A 15,003-nucleotide genomic window follows, 5' to 3' on the forward strand; every position below is an offset into this window, starting at 1 on the left:
ATTCCAGTTATAAGTGATGTCATATGGTATTTGTCTTTGTCTTTCTGGCTCATTTCACTCAGGATGAGATTCTCTAGTTCCATCCATGTTGCTGCAAATGGCATGATGTCATCCTTTTTTATGGCTGAGTAGTATTCCATCGTGTATATATACCACATCTTCCGAATCCAATCCTCTGTCGATGGACATTTGGATTGTTTCCATGTCCTGGCTATTGTGAATAGTGCTGCAATGAACATGCGGCTGCATGTGTCTCTTTTAAGTAGAGCTTTGTCCGGATAGATGCCCAAGAGTGGGATTGCAGGGTCATATGGAAGTTCTATGTATAGATTTCTAAGGTATCTCCAAACTGTTCTCCATAGTGGCTGTACCAGTTTACATTCCCACCAACAGTGCAGGAGGGTTCCCTTTTCTCCACAGCCCCTCCAGCACTTGTTATTTGTGGATTTATTAATGATGGCCATTCTGACTGGTGTGAGGTGGTATCTCATGGTAGTTTTGATTTGCATTTCTCTTATAATCAGCGAGGTTGAGCATTTTTTCATGTGTTTGTTGGCCATCTGTATATCTTCCTTGGAGAAATGTCTATTCAGGTCTTTTGCCCATTTTTCCATTGATTGATTGGTTTTTTTGCTGTTGAGTTGTATAAGTTGTTTATATATTCTAGAGATTAAGCCCTTGTCAGTTGCATCATTTGAAACTATTTTCTCCCATTCTGTAAGTTGTCTTTTTGTTTTCCTTTTGGGTTTCCTTTGCTGTGCAAAAGCTTTTCAGTTTGATGAGGTCCCATGGGTTTATTTTTGCTCTAATTTCTATTGCTTTGGGAGACTGACCTGAGAAAATATTCATGATGTTGATGTCAGAGAGTGTTTTGCCTATGTTTTCTTCTAGGAGTTTGATGGTGTCCTGTCGTATATTTAAGTCTTTCAGCCATTTGGAGTTTATTTTTGTGCATGGTGTGAGGGTGTGTTCTAGTTTCATTGCTTTGCATGCAGCTGTCCAGGTTTCCCAGCAATGCTTGCTGAATAGGCTTTCCTTTTCCCATTTGATGTTCTTGCCTCCCTTGTCAAAGATTAATTGACCATAGGTGTCAGGGTTAATTTCCAGATTCTCTATTCTGTTCCATTGGTCTGTCTGTCTGTTTTGATACCAGTACCACACTGTTTTGATGACTGTGGCTTTGTAGTATTTCTTGAAGTCTGGGAGAGTGATGCCTCCTGCTTGGTTTTTGTTTCTCAGGATTGCTTTGGCGATTCTGGGTCTTTTGTGGTTCCATATAAATGTTTGGATTGTTTGTTCTAGTTCTGTGAAAAATGTCATGGGTAATTTGATAGGGATTGCATTGAATTTGTAGATTGCTTTGGGTAGGATGGCCATTTTCACAATATTGATTTTTCCAATCCAGGAACATGGAATATCTTTCCATTTTTTTACATCTTCTTTGATTTCTTTGATTAAGGTTTTATAGTTCTCGGCATATAGGTCCTTTACCTCTTTGGTTAGGTGTATTCCGAGGTATTTGATTTTGTGAGGTACAATTTTAAAAGGTATCGTATTTTTGTATTCCTTTTCTAATGCTTCATTGCTGGTATACAGAAATGCAACTGACTTCTGAATGTTAATCTTATATCCTGCCACTTTGCTGAATTTATTAATCAGTTCAAGGAGTTTTGGGGTTGAGTCCTTAGGGTTTTCTAGGTATAGAATCATGTCATCTGCATACAGTGACAGTTTGATCTCTTCTCTTCCTATATGGATGCCTTTGATTTCTTTTGTTTGTCTAATTGCTGTGGCTAAGACTTCCAAAACGATGTTGAAGAGCAGTGGTGAGAGTGGGCATCCCTGTCTTGTTCCAGATTTGAGTGAGAAGGCTTTCAGTTTTTCCCCATTGAGGATTATATTTGCTGTGGGTTTATCATAAATGGCTTTGATTATATTCAGGAATGTTCCCTCTATACCCACTTTGGCGAGGGTCTTGATCATGAATGGATGTTGAACTTTGTCAAATGCTTTTTCTGCGTCTATTGAGATGATCATATGATTTTTGACTTTTTTTTTGTTAATGTGGTGTATGATGTTGATTGATTTGCGTATGTTGAACCATCCTTGTGAACCTGGGATGAACCCAACCTGGTCATGGTGTATAATTTTTTTGATATGTTGTTGGATTCGGTTGGCTAAGATTTTGTTGAGATGTTTTGCATCTATATTCATCAATGATATTGGGCGATAGTTTTCTTTTTTGGTGGTATCTCTGCCTGGTTTTGGAATGAGGGTGATGGTGGCCTCATAGAATGTCTTTGGGAGTATTCCTTCTTCTTCAACCTTTTGAAAGAGTTTAAGGAGGATGGGCACCAATTCCTCTTTATATGTTTGATAGAATTCACCTGTGAAGCCATCTGGTCCTGGGCTTTTATTTGTAGGGAGTGATTTTATGACCTCTTCAATTTCATTTCTAGTGATCGGTCTGTTCAGTTGGTTTGTTTCTGCTTGATTCAGTTTTGGCAGGCTGTAAGATTCTAGAAAATTGTCCATTTCTTCCAGATTGTCAAACTTATTGCCATATAGTTGTTCATAGTATTCTCTTATGGTTTTTTGTATTTCTGCTGTATCCGTTGTGATTTCTCCTTTTTCATTTATAATTTTGGTGATTTGGGTTCTTTCTCTCCTCTTTTTAGTGAGTCTGGCCAGGGGTTTATCAATTTTGTTCACCTTTTCAAAGAACCAGCTCTTGGTTTTATTAATTTTCTCTATTGTTTTTTGAGTCTCTATTTTATTGATTTCTTCTTTGATCTTTACAATTTCCTTCCTTCTGCTGACTTTAGGACTTCTTTGTTCTTCTTTTTCTAATTCATTTAGGTGGAGGGTTAAGTTGTCAATTTGGGATCTTTCTTCTTTTTTGAGAAAGGCCTGGATTGCTATAAATTTCCCTCTGAGCACTGCTTTCGCAGCATCCCATAGATTTTGAGAGGTTGTGTCTTCATTATCATTTGTTTTGAGGTAGTTTTTAATTTCCTTCTTGATTTCCTCATTGACCCATTGGTTTTTTAGTAGCATGTTGTTTAGTCTCCATGGAGTAGGTTTTTTCTCTTTCCTTTTCCCATGGTTGATTTCTAATTTCATGGCATTGTGGTCAGAGAAGATACTTGAGATAATTTCTATGCTCCTAAATTTATTGAGATTCGCTTTATGTCCCAATATGTGGTCGATTCTTGAGAATGTTCCATGAGCATTTGAGAAGAATGTGTATTCTGACTTTTTTGGATGTAGTGTCCTGAAGATATCAATGAAGTCTAACTTTTCTATTGTTTCCTTTAGGATCTCTGTTGCTTTATTGGTTTTCTGTCTAGAGGATCTGTCCATTGATGTGAGGGGGGTATTAAGGTCTCCTACTATGATTGTATTCTCATCAATATCTCCCTTTATGTCTGTTAATATTTGTTGTATGTATCTGGGTGCTCCTATATTTGGGGCATATATGTTGATGATAGTAACATCCTCTCCTTGGATGGATCCCTTAATCATTAAATAGTGTCCTTCTTTGTCTTTCTTTATGTCTTTTGTTTTAAAGTCTATTTTGTCTGATATGAGCGTTGCAACTCCTGCTTTTCTGTCATGTCTATTGGCATGAAATACTTTTCCCCAGCCTTTCACTTTCAATCTATATGTATCTTTTGTCCTAAGGTGAGTTTCTTGTAGGCAGCATATTGAAGGTTTTTGCCGTTTTATCCACTCAGCCATTCTGTGTCTTTTGATTGGGGCATTCAGTCCATTGACATTTAAGGTGATAATTGATAGATGATTATTTATTGCCATTTGATCCTCGTGTTCCAGTTGATTCTATGGTTCTCCATTCTTCTTTTTTTTTTTTTCTTTTTTTTTTTGGTTGGATGGTCTCCTGTTATTATCTGCTTGAGTGTATTTTTTTTTTCATTTTTTGCAAATGCAATATTTGGTTTTGGCTTGTGGTTGCCCTGTTTTTTAACTATGCTAACCCCTTCCCATAATTGTGTGTTTTAGCCTGATGTTCCTGTAAGTTCAAACACTTCATTATTATATTAAAATTAAGAAGAGAGACATACATACAAACAAAAAGGATTATTTACCTCCTAACATCCCTTGCCCACATTTTATGGTTTTGATGACTCTTTTATTTTTTTCTTTTTAATTTTATTTTGTTTGAAGCATGTTCATGATTAAATCTGTATGCTGGCTTATTTGAGTGACTGCTCTCTGATTGCATCTTCCTCAGTCCTAGTTCTTCCTCTTCTTCTTCTTTTTTTTTTTTTTTTTTTTCTTTTCTTTTTTCTTCCCTTTCCTTCCTTTCTTTTTGGTTTAGAGAAGCCCTTTCAATATTTCCTTTAACCTGGGTTTTGTGTTGCTGTATTCTTTAAGTTTTTGTTTGTTGGGAAAAATTTTTATTTCCCCTTCTATTTTAAATGATATTCTTGCTGGATAAAGTATTCTAGGTTGCATATTTTTTCCTTTGAGCACTTTAAATATCTCTTGCCATTCCCTCCTGGCCTGTAGTGTTTCTGTAGAGAAATCAGCTGATATTCTTATGGGGGTTCCCTTGTAGGTAACATTCTGTTTTTCTCTTGCTGCCTTTAGGATCCTCTCTTTATCACTAACTTTTGCCATTTTTATTATGATGTGTCTTGGTGTGGGTCTGTTTGGGTTCAGTTTGTTTGGGGCCCTCTGTGCTTCTTGTATCTTGAATCCAGTATCCTTTAGATTTGGGAAGTTTCCAGCGATAATTTCTTCAAATATATTTTCCATTCCCTTATCTTTTTCTACTCCTTCTGGAATTCCTATTATGCGTAGATTGGCCCGTTTTATATTATCCCATAGGTCTCTTATATTGCTTTCCAGTTTTTTGATTCGGTTTTCTGTCTGTTGACCAGATTGAGTGATTTCCATTATGCTATCTTCCATATCACTGATTCGTTCTTCTGCATTATTCATTCTGGTTTTTACTGCCCCTAGTTCAGTTTGCATCTCTGCAAATGAATGTTCTAGTTTTTCTTGGCTCCTCCTTATATTTTCTAGCTCCTTTCTGAGGGTATCTGCATTGCTGTTCATATCTTCTCTTAATTCCTTCAGTATTTTCACTATTTCTCTTTTGAACTCCAGGTCTGTCAGACTGCAGAGATCAGTTTCATTGTTGACTGTTTTAGGTGAGTTCTCCTGTTGGTTTGACTGGGGGTGGTTTCTCAGCTTCTTCATCTTGCTTGTTGTCTTCTTTCTCCTGAGGGAGTTGTACTCTCCTTTATCGGGTAGTGTTTGCCTTGTCACTGCCCTGGAATATTTCCTGAGGGCTGTCGTTGTTGGTCAATCTTTTTTGAGGCAGTGTGGCTTTTCTGGAGTGTTGATGGGACTAACAGTGTTTCTTTGAAGCAAAGGAGGACTTCCTGAGGGCAGACAGGACTGGGAGGTCCACCCCACGATGGTAGCAGATTTCACTTGGTTCTCAGCACCCCCTGGGGTCTTGGGCGGGTAGCAGGGCCCTTGGAGACTCAAGACGTTCCTCCCCAGGGCAGCCCGACTCAGAAAGACCGTCTGAGATCTTTTCCCGATTCGGCCAGGCTTGTTGCAGCTTTTCTGGGCTGCAGGGGGTCCTGCCTGGAGCTGGCAGTCCTATGCAGCTGGTCCAGTAGGTCTCAGCACCCCCTGGGGTCTTGGGCGGGTAGCAGGGCCCTTGGAGACTCAAGAGGCTCCTCCCCAGGACAGCCCGACTCAGAAAGACCGTCTGAGATCTTTTCCCGATTCGGCCAGGCTTGTTGCAGCTTTTCTGGGCTGCAGGGGGTCCTGCCTGGAGCTGGCAGTCCTATGCAGCTGGTCCAGTAGGTCTCAGCACCCCCTGGGGTCTTGGGCGGGTAGCAGGGCCCTTGGAGACTCAAGAGGCTCCTCCCCAGGACAGCCCGACTCAGAAAGACCGTCTGAGATCTTTTCCCGATTCGGCCAGGCTTGTTGCAGCTTTTCTGGGCTGCAGGGGGTCCTGCCTGGAGCTGGCAGTCCTATGCAGCTGGTCCAGTAGGTCTCAGCACCCCCTGGGGTCTTGGGCGGGTAGCAAGGCCCTTGGAGACTCAAGAGGCTCCTCCCCGGGGGAGCCCGTCTCAGAAAAACCGTCGGAGAATTAGTTCGATCTATTCACGGCCTGGCTAGGCTTGTTCTAGCTTTTCTGGGCTGCAGGCCTTTTCTAGGGGGCTGGTGGTGTTTGGTGCTGCTCTGTGGAAGTGTAGCCCCTCCAAAGGGCAAGCAGGCCTGTGCAGGGAGAGCCCCTGCGGTGGTAGGCTTCAGGCAATTTTTGAGGCCAGCCCTCCTGGATGGCAGGCAGCCCCAGGTTCGGCGAGAGCGTAGGGGGTGGCGGGGGTGGGGGGAGGGAATGCACTGGGAAGCACAGCTTTCTGCTAGCTAGCGGGCCTGTAAGCTTGCTGTGGCGTGGGGGGTATTCTATGGGGACCCACCCCTTCTTCTCTCCCCTCCCCAGCACGGGCGCAGACCAGGCTCTTCTCCCAGGTTCCCTCTGAGGCGGCTTTCCACTTCCCCGCCCCTAGAGTATTGCTCCCTTCCTCTGCGACAGCTTTGTTTTCTAGTCTCCCAGGCAGTCTCTGCCCCGTCAAATGGTTTAGAGACCTCCCAAGCAGTTTCCGCTCTTCCCCGCCCCCCTAGCCCGGGGACTAATCTCTGGAGCCGAGGTCTCGGTGCCCAGCCCCCCCCACCAGGCGTCCCCCGGCCCTTTCTTGGGGACTAACCTTCGGAGGCGAGGTCTCGGTGCCCAGCCCCAACCCAGGCGTCCCCCGGCCCCCTCTCGGGGACCAACCTTCAGAGCTGAGGTCTCGGTGCCCAGCCCCCACCCAGGCGTCCCCCGGCCCTTTCCCGGGGACTAACCTCTGGAGCCGAGGATTCGGTGCCCAGCCCCCACCCAGGCTTCTCAATTTTTGGTGACTGTGCCCGTAGTTCAGATGGTCCGTTGGGTTCTTGATCGTTTTTCCGTACTCCGACTTACTGCTACACTCTTCTCTGCATCTGGAGATTCCTCCGGTTCGTTTGATCTTTCCCCAGGTAGGAGACTTTCCAGGGTGCGGGATCCCTTTCTCCTCCGCAGTTCCCTTTCGGGAGCACCCATCCCGCTCGGATTCACCTTCTCTCACTCTCCTCTTTTCTCCCGTTCTGCCCAATAATGTCACGAACTTCTTGCCGTTATTGGAGTTTAGGTTCCTCTGCCAGCGATTGGTTGTTGTTCTGTGTGAGTCATTTCTTCTATAGATGTGCTTTTTTTGTTGTGTTTGTGAGAGAGGGCGATCGTGTCCCCCTACTCCTCCGCCATCTTGTCCTCTCCCCTCAGAAGCCAGATCTTTATACAATCAAGAAGGAAAGAAGGCATGGCCTTCGTTTTAAAGTCTATTTTGTCTGACACGAGGATTGCAACTGCTGCTTTCCTGTCTTGTCCATTGGCATGAAAAATCTTTTCCCATCCTCTCACTTTCAGTCTCTCTGTGTCCTTTGCCCTAAGGTGAGTCTCTTGTAGACAGCAGATTGAAGGTTTTGCTTTTGTATCCAATCTGCCACCCTGTGTGTTTGGATGGGAGCATTAAGTCCACTGACATTTAAGGTAATTATTGATAGATATATATTTGTTGCCATTTTAATCCTTGTTTTCCAGTTGATTCTATGTTTCTCCTTTCTTCCTTTCTTTTTTTTGGTTGGATGATTTCTGCTTATTTTTTGCCCGAGTACTTTTCTTTTTAGTTTTTGTGAATGTGATGTTTGGTTTTGATTTGTGGCTGCCCTATTTTTAAAGTATGTTAACCCCTTCCCGCATCTGTTTGCTTTAGCCTGATAGTCATATAGGCTCAAACACATTGTGAAAAAAAAATCTATTTTTTCTTACTTTCCTTCCCCACATTCTATGATTGTGTAGTCCTGTTTTCTTTTTTTTAACATCTTCATATATATCTTTTTGCTGTTCCTTGTGTTTATCAGTGCTTTTACAGTAGCTTTTTTGTGTTGTTTTGGTTTTTAGAACTATGTGCAGGCTTATTCAGGTGACTGCTTTCCAATTGTGGTTTCCTCCATCCTAGGTTTCCTCCCAGGTTCGGCTCCTCAGCCTGTGGTTTTCGGCTCCCCGTCCTGTGGTGCACCACTCCCTAGCCCTTCAGGCTGTCTCCACCCACCCAACCCTAGTCGTCTCCCTCGAACTGAACTCTGGAGCCTGAGTCTCAGTGACCAGCCTCCGCCCGAGCGTCTCGGGCTGTGCCATCTGGGGCACTGGTGCAGATGGTCTGTGTGGCTCTCACTCTGTTTTGCCCTCCTTAGTCCAGTTGCTCTGCTTTTCTCAGAGACTTTGAAGTTCCTCGGCTCTGCTGATCTCCCTGTCAATAAGGTGGCCTCCCAGGGTGTGGGTTCCTTTTCTCTTCCACAGCTACCTCTCAGGAGTGCTATTCCTGTCCTGATTCCTTCTGTCTCTCTCTCTCTCCTCCTGCTTTTTTCTACCCAGTTATGTGGAGGGTTTCTTGCCCTTTTTGGAGGTTTAAGTTTTTCTGCTAGCATTCAATAGATGGTCTTTGTGGACTGTTCTACATGTAGATACGTTTTTTTGATGTGTTTTTCGGCGAAGGTGAGTGCAATGTCTTACCCCTTCGACATCTTTATCCTTCTCTAGAATCTCTGGACATTTAAATTAATTCTTCCAGTTCATGAGTGTAGAATATACTTGCATTCATTTGTGTGTTCTTCAGTTTCTTTCTTCAGTGTCTTTTATTTATTTTATTTTTTCAGGCCACACCAGCAGCACATGGAGGTTCCTAGGCTAGGGATCGAGTTGAAGCTGTACGCGCTGACATATGCCCCAGCCACACCAATGCCAAATCTGAGCAGCATCTGTGACCTACATCACAGGTCATGACAATGCAGGATCCTTAACCCATGGGAGCGAGGCCAGGGATTGAACCTGCATCCTCGTGGATACTAGTCAGATTTGTTTCTGCTGAGCCAAAATGGGAACTCCTCATCAGTATTTTACAGTTTTCAGTGAACTTGTTTTTCACCTCCTTGCTTAAATGTATTTCTAAGTATTTTATTCTTTTAGATGCAATGGTATATGGGGTTGCTTTCTTAATTGCTCTTTCTAGTAGTTGTTGGACCACAATTTTAAATAGAGTTAAGTTAGACCAAAGCTAGTTTGAAGGTTGTGGAGAATTTCATGTGAATTTCTTGAATATCTTACATTGTTCATTTGTAGAATTCTCAAATAAGGTATAATATTTCTGGCCTTAAACAATAAATAAGAGGACACAAAAATGAGTTGAAGAGAGAAGAAAGAACCATAATGGTCTTTCCAGTGAGGAAGAATAAAATGACAGTAAAAATCCTTAAAATATTTAATAATTTCCTAATATCAAGACTAAGAGCCCGTCTTTTCTCTCTCTCACACACACACAAACACATAACATCCCACATAATAGTAGTCCGATTTGTGTACCAACATTAAGATTTAAAAGTTATCCACATAATCCATGAGTACATTACTTTGAAAAGCAAGTTCAAATGTACTGAATAACATGTACAAATAGTTACATCTCCCTTTAAACAGCCTCTTCCCATGGCCCATAATCTCACTGTCCTTTCTGTAAAGGAAACCACTAGTATCATGTGGGTGTGTATTGTTTCACTTTACAAGTGTGATGGGTATATTTCATTCTCTTTCATCCCTCACCCAGATCCACTCTTTATCCCACTGTGTATGTTGTACTCTATGCTCTACTCAAGAGTCTGAATCAAAAGGTGTCCTTGGTATATAGCTTCCATTATAGTCAATGGGGGTCACCAGTTGAGGATTAGAGAAAGAGAGAACAGCTAGTTTGGTTTATTTTCCCTTGGCTCCCTCTCAGCTGGGACACATGAGATGGCCTATATTGCTCAAGCAAAAGTCATAGCTCTTGGAGATAGCTGTGTATTACGGTTTCTTTTTTTCTGGTTTCCAGTACCACTTCCCCACTTTGTTGCTTCAGGCCTTGGGTGTGTGACAGACGTCCACTGTGGCTAGTTCCAGGGTAGTACATGTACAGTACACATATAGATGCCCCTTGTTGGGGTTCTAAATCCTTCTCATGCCTTTGTTGATACTTCCTTTTTTCAACTTCCCTCATTTTCTCAGGTGGAGCGTGCCAACTACTTTATGCTGGGATTATAGCTGATATAACTCTCCATTTACAGATGGACCAAGATCATTCCATGCTTCACAACCTTTTTTTTTTTTTTTTTTGTCTTTATATGGCTGCACCCGCAGCATATGGATGTTCCCAGGCTAGGGGTCAAATTGAAGCTATAGCTGCTGGCCTATGCCACAGCGACAGCAATGCCAGACCTGACCCATGTCTGTGACCCACACCACAGCTCACAGCAGTGCAGGATCCTTAACCCACTGAGTGAGGCCAGGGATTGAACCCGCAACCCCATGGTTCCTAGTCAGATTCGTTTTGGCTGCACCATAATGGGAGCTCCCATGCTTCAGAACTTTTGAAATCACCATTTCTCCTGCCTCAAATGCTCTTGGAGTTCCCTTTGTGGCTCAGTGGTGAAGGAATCCGACTAGGAACCATGAGGTTGTGGGTTCCATCCCTGCCCTTGCTCAGTGGGTTAAGGAACCAGTGTTGCTGTGCACTGTGGTGTAGGTCCCAGAAGCGGCTCGGATCCGCGTTGCTGTGGCTCTGGTGTAGGCTGGTGGCTACAGTTCTGATTGGACCCCTAGCCTGGGAACCTCCATATGCCATGGGAGCGGCCGAAGAAATGGCAAAAAGGCAAATACATAAATAAATAAATAAATAAAAAATAAAATGCTCTTTCCCTGATTTCATCTTGGCCAGCTCCTTCCTGTCTTTCAGTTTTGAGCTTAAAGATCCCTTCTAAGAACGGATACCCAAAATGAATTTACTTCCCAGTTTCTCTATAGCATAATCTTTTAAGTTTCATCAAAAGAGTAGTTTCTAAGTTATTTTACTTTCCAATTCTCTCTCTGAAAGATGTAAATTTTATGACAATAGTAGCTCAAAAATTCTAGTGAAATTATTATTATAGACATGATTTTTATAGACATACATGCACACACATTTTCGATGGCACAGAAATTGTCAAATCAATAATTTAAAAAAGATACATATTTTTACAAATCTCTGATATGCTTTTGCTGCCTTCTATATGTTTTGGTATGTTTTGTTTCTGTTTTTATTATTCCCAAATTAGTTGGTAATTTCCCTTGTAATTTCTTCTGAGATATTTATTATTTGGAAGTGCATTGTCTGATTTCTCTGTACTCATGTTTCTCAACATTTTTGTTATCCATTGTATCTCATTCTGTTTTGTTTAGAGGACATACTTTCAGTCATTTTACCTTTTTTGGGGGGGCTGCACCTATGGCATATGGGAGTTCCCAGTCTAGGGATAGAATTGAAGCTGCAGCTGCCAGGCCTACACAACCTACAGCGCAGCTCACAGCAACACCGGATCCTTAACCCACTGAGCGGGGCCAAGGATTGAACCCTCATCCTCATGGATAGTAGTCGGGTTTGTTACCACTGAGCTACTGTGGGAACTCCACTTTCAGTCATTTTAAATTTATTGTAACTTGTTTCATGGCCTGACCAATGATCGATTCTGTAGAATATTCCATATGCAATGAGACATATGTATATTCTGCTTTTGTTGGGTGAAGTGTTCTGTAGATGTCTGTTAGTTTTATTTTGTTTATATTGTTCACATCTCTCTTTCCTTGCTGATAGTCTGTCTAATTGTTCTATCCATTGTTTTAAGTGGGGCATTGAGGTTCAACAGTTATTGTGGAGTTATCTATTTCTCCAGTTAGTTCTGTTACTTTTCATGGTATGTATTTTGGCAGTCTTTTATTAGATGCCATATCTATCCATATCTTCTGGATGGATAGATCAAATGTAACATTATAAAATTTTTTTGACTGTAATAACAATTCTTGTCTTTATGTCTAAATTTTCTGATATCCACAAAACTGTTAGTGCTCTCTTTTTTTGCTTTATTTATTAATTTTTTGAAGTACAGATGTCTCAGAATATTGTAGAAGTTTCAGGTGTACAGCATAGTGATTCACTACTTTTATAGCTTATACGCTATTAAAATTGTTGCAAGATAATGGCTATAATTCTCTGTGTTAGACAATAAAACCTGGGTTTCTTATCTATTTTATAGGTAGTAGTTTGTATCTATTAATCTCATACCCCTCTCTTGCCCCTCCCCTCTTCCCTCTTTTCACTGGGAACCACTAGTTTGTTCTCTGCATTTGTGAATCTGTTTTTGTTTTCTTAAATACGTTCATTTTTTTTATTTTTTAGATTCCATATATAAATGATAGTGTGGAGTGTTTGTAAATATGTCACATCAATATGTCTTCTTTATCTCCTTTATCCGTTCAAGTGTTGATGCACACTAAGTGGGCACCCATATCTCGGCTATTGTTAATAATGCTGCTCTGAACATTAGGGTGCCTGTATCTTTTCAAATTCATGTCTTTGTTTTCTTTAGGTATCTACCCAGAAATGGAATTGCTGGATCATGTGGTCGTTCTATTTTTGGTTTTTTGAGAAATCTCCGTAATGTTTTCCATAATGGCTGCACAAATTTACATTTCTACCAAGAAAGGACAAGGGTTTCCTTTTCTCCATATCCTCACCAATATGTGTTATTTGTGTGGTTTTTGATTATTAACATTCTAGTAGATATGAGGTGATATCTCATTGTAGTTTTGTTTTACATTTATCTAATAATTAGTGATGTTGAACATCTTTCTATGTGCCTGATAGCCATGTATATGTCTTCTTTGGAACAATGTCTTTTCGGATCTTCCACCCATTTCTGGATTGTTTGTTTTTTTGATATTGAGTTGTATGAGCTTTTTATATATTTTGGCTCTTAGCCCCTTATCCATCGTATCATATAGGCTTGAGTATTGTCTTCTATTCAGGAGGTGGTCTTTTTTTGTAGATCATTTTCTTTGCTATGCAAAAGCTTTTAAGTTTAATTAGTCCTATTTGTGTGTTTTTGGTTTTATTCCTTTTGCCTTAGCATGTGGATCCAAAAAGAATTGCTATGATTTATGTCATTAGAATGTTCTGCCTATGTTCTAGAATCTTATGGTTTCAGGTCTTACGTTAAGGTCTTTAATCTATTTGGAGTTTGTTTTTGTATAGGATGTGGAGAAATGTTTTAATCTTATTATTTTGCATGCAATTGTCCAGTTTTGGATCTTTTGAAGACTATAAAACTTATCAAAATTAGTAAGGGAAACAAAAAGGATTGTGCTGTAAAATTGTTATTAACTTTCTTTTTTTCTTTGTTGCTGTTAGGGCCACACTTGTGGCATATGGAATTTCCCAGGCTAGGAATCGAATCGGAGTCCCAGCTGCTGGCTTATGCCACAGCCACAGCACTGGGCTATCTTAGCTGTGTCTGTGACCCACCCCACAGCCCATGGCAATGCTGGATCCTTAACCCATCGAGTGAGGCCAAGGATCGAACCTCCATCCTCATGGACACCAGTGGGGTTCGTTACTGCTGAGCCACGACTGGAACTCCCAACTTGCTTTAATTTTTAAAAATCATTCATTTTTCTTGATTAATCAACATATTTATAAATAATAATCTCTAATGCATACAGATAATTCCTGCCTATTTCTGTAGCATAATTGTTAATTAGTTATTTTTTGCATGTTCAGATTATTTTTATCCTTTATTAATGGCACATAGATCTAAATACAAACCACAATGTATTAAGTTTCGGTCTTCAGTGAATCAGACAGCTTTTGCTGAAATGGGCATATCTGGCAAAACAGACAGCTTGGTCATTAGTAACCATCACTACTATCCCCTGGCTGTAGAATTATCACATCTTCTTTTTCTTTTCCAGCTTTATTGAGATGAAATTGACAAATAAAATTATGAAGACTTAAGGCGTATAATGTGATGATACATATATCAAATATATATCCCTCGATGTATGTATCCACTGTGAGATGAACACCACGATCGAGTTAAGTTCATTGCTCACATGGTATCTTTTGTGTATGTGTGTGGTCAGAAGAGTTAAGATCCGTTCTGTTAGCAAACTTCAAGTACATAATTCAGTGTTATTAACTACCGTCACCATGCTGTGTGTTAGATCCCCAGAACTCATTCATCCTATGCTGTAGGTTGTCACGGTAGCTGTCACAGTTCTCCATTCCTTGTCCTATACCCACTGCTATGTGGGTAGCTGAGAATCTCTCATAGATCACAGCACCTCCCTGAGAACGAAACGTTCAAAGCCAAGGTAATGTTCCTATAGATGCCTCAAGCCACTAGACTGTGTTATAACGATGTCCATTTATCTTAAGAGCAAGTTTTCGGATGATTTCCAAATGTATTTGGTCAGGACTCATCTGTACCTATGTAAATCTGTACCTGAAAATGTTTAAAATTATTTATATTATTTAGTGTTAGTTCAGTTTTCTTCTTCCATCCTTGAATTTAAATAGGAGTTCTCCTTCTTTTGAAAAACATTTTCACCATGAGGAATCTTGGTGAAAATTTCCCCTAATTTTCTTTTAATAGTCTGCAACAGATATTTCTGATGTGTTTTTTTGGTTTTTTTTGGTGCCCAAACCTGGGATGAACCAGGGACCTTTTGGATTACTTTTAAATTCTTAATAATTTTCTTTTTTTTGGATGTTTACATATTTTTATAGTACACACAACTCAAAAAGGAACTATTTAACTCTATGTCGTGTACCAATAATTAAGATTGAAGAATTTTGAAACCTTTTTATGGAAGGAAGTAATGCACATTACAGAGCTAATAGGGCGTAAAGAGCCATGTGAGACACACATATGTGGAAGCAGTACCCCAGTGACCACCGCAGAAGTCATACAGACCCCTCAGGGGCTCAAAAATGCCGAAGAGTTTAGAGTGAGAACTTGTTAGGCTTCTGAGATATAATC

General features: G+C 40.8%; 1 long non-coding RNA gene across 1 annotated transcript in view; it reads left to right on the forward strand.

Annotated features, from left to right (window-relative positions):
- LOC110257996 (uncharacterized) overlaps nt 1-15,003 on the forward strand; it is an 819,260-nt gene that overhangs the window by 700,842 nt on the left and 103,415 nt on the right. The window lies entirely within an intron of this gene.

Source organism: Sus scrofa, chromosome 7 (genome assembly GCF_054392235.1).
Source record: "Sus scrofa isolate SSC_HxYL_T2T_F1_AM1 chromosome 7, Sscrofa_HxYL_maternal_Yorkshire_Landrace_v2.0, whole genome shotgun sequence".
NCBI lineage: Eukaryota > Metazoa > Chordata > Mammalia > Artiodactyla > Suidae > Sus > Sus scrofa.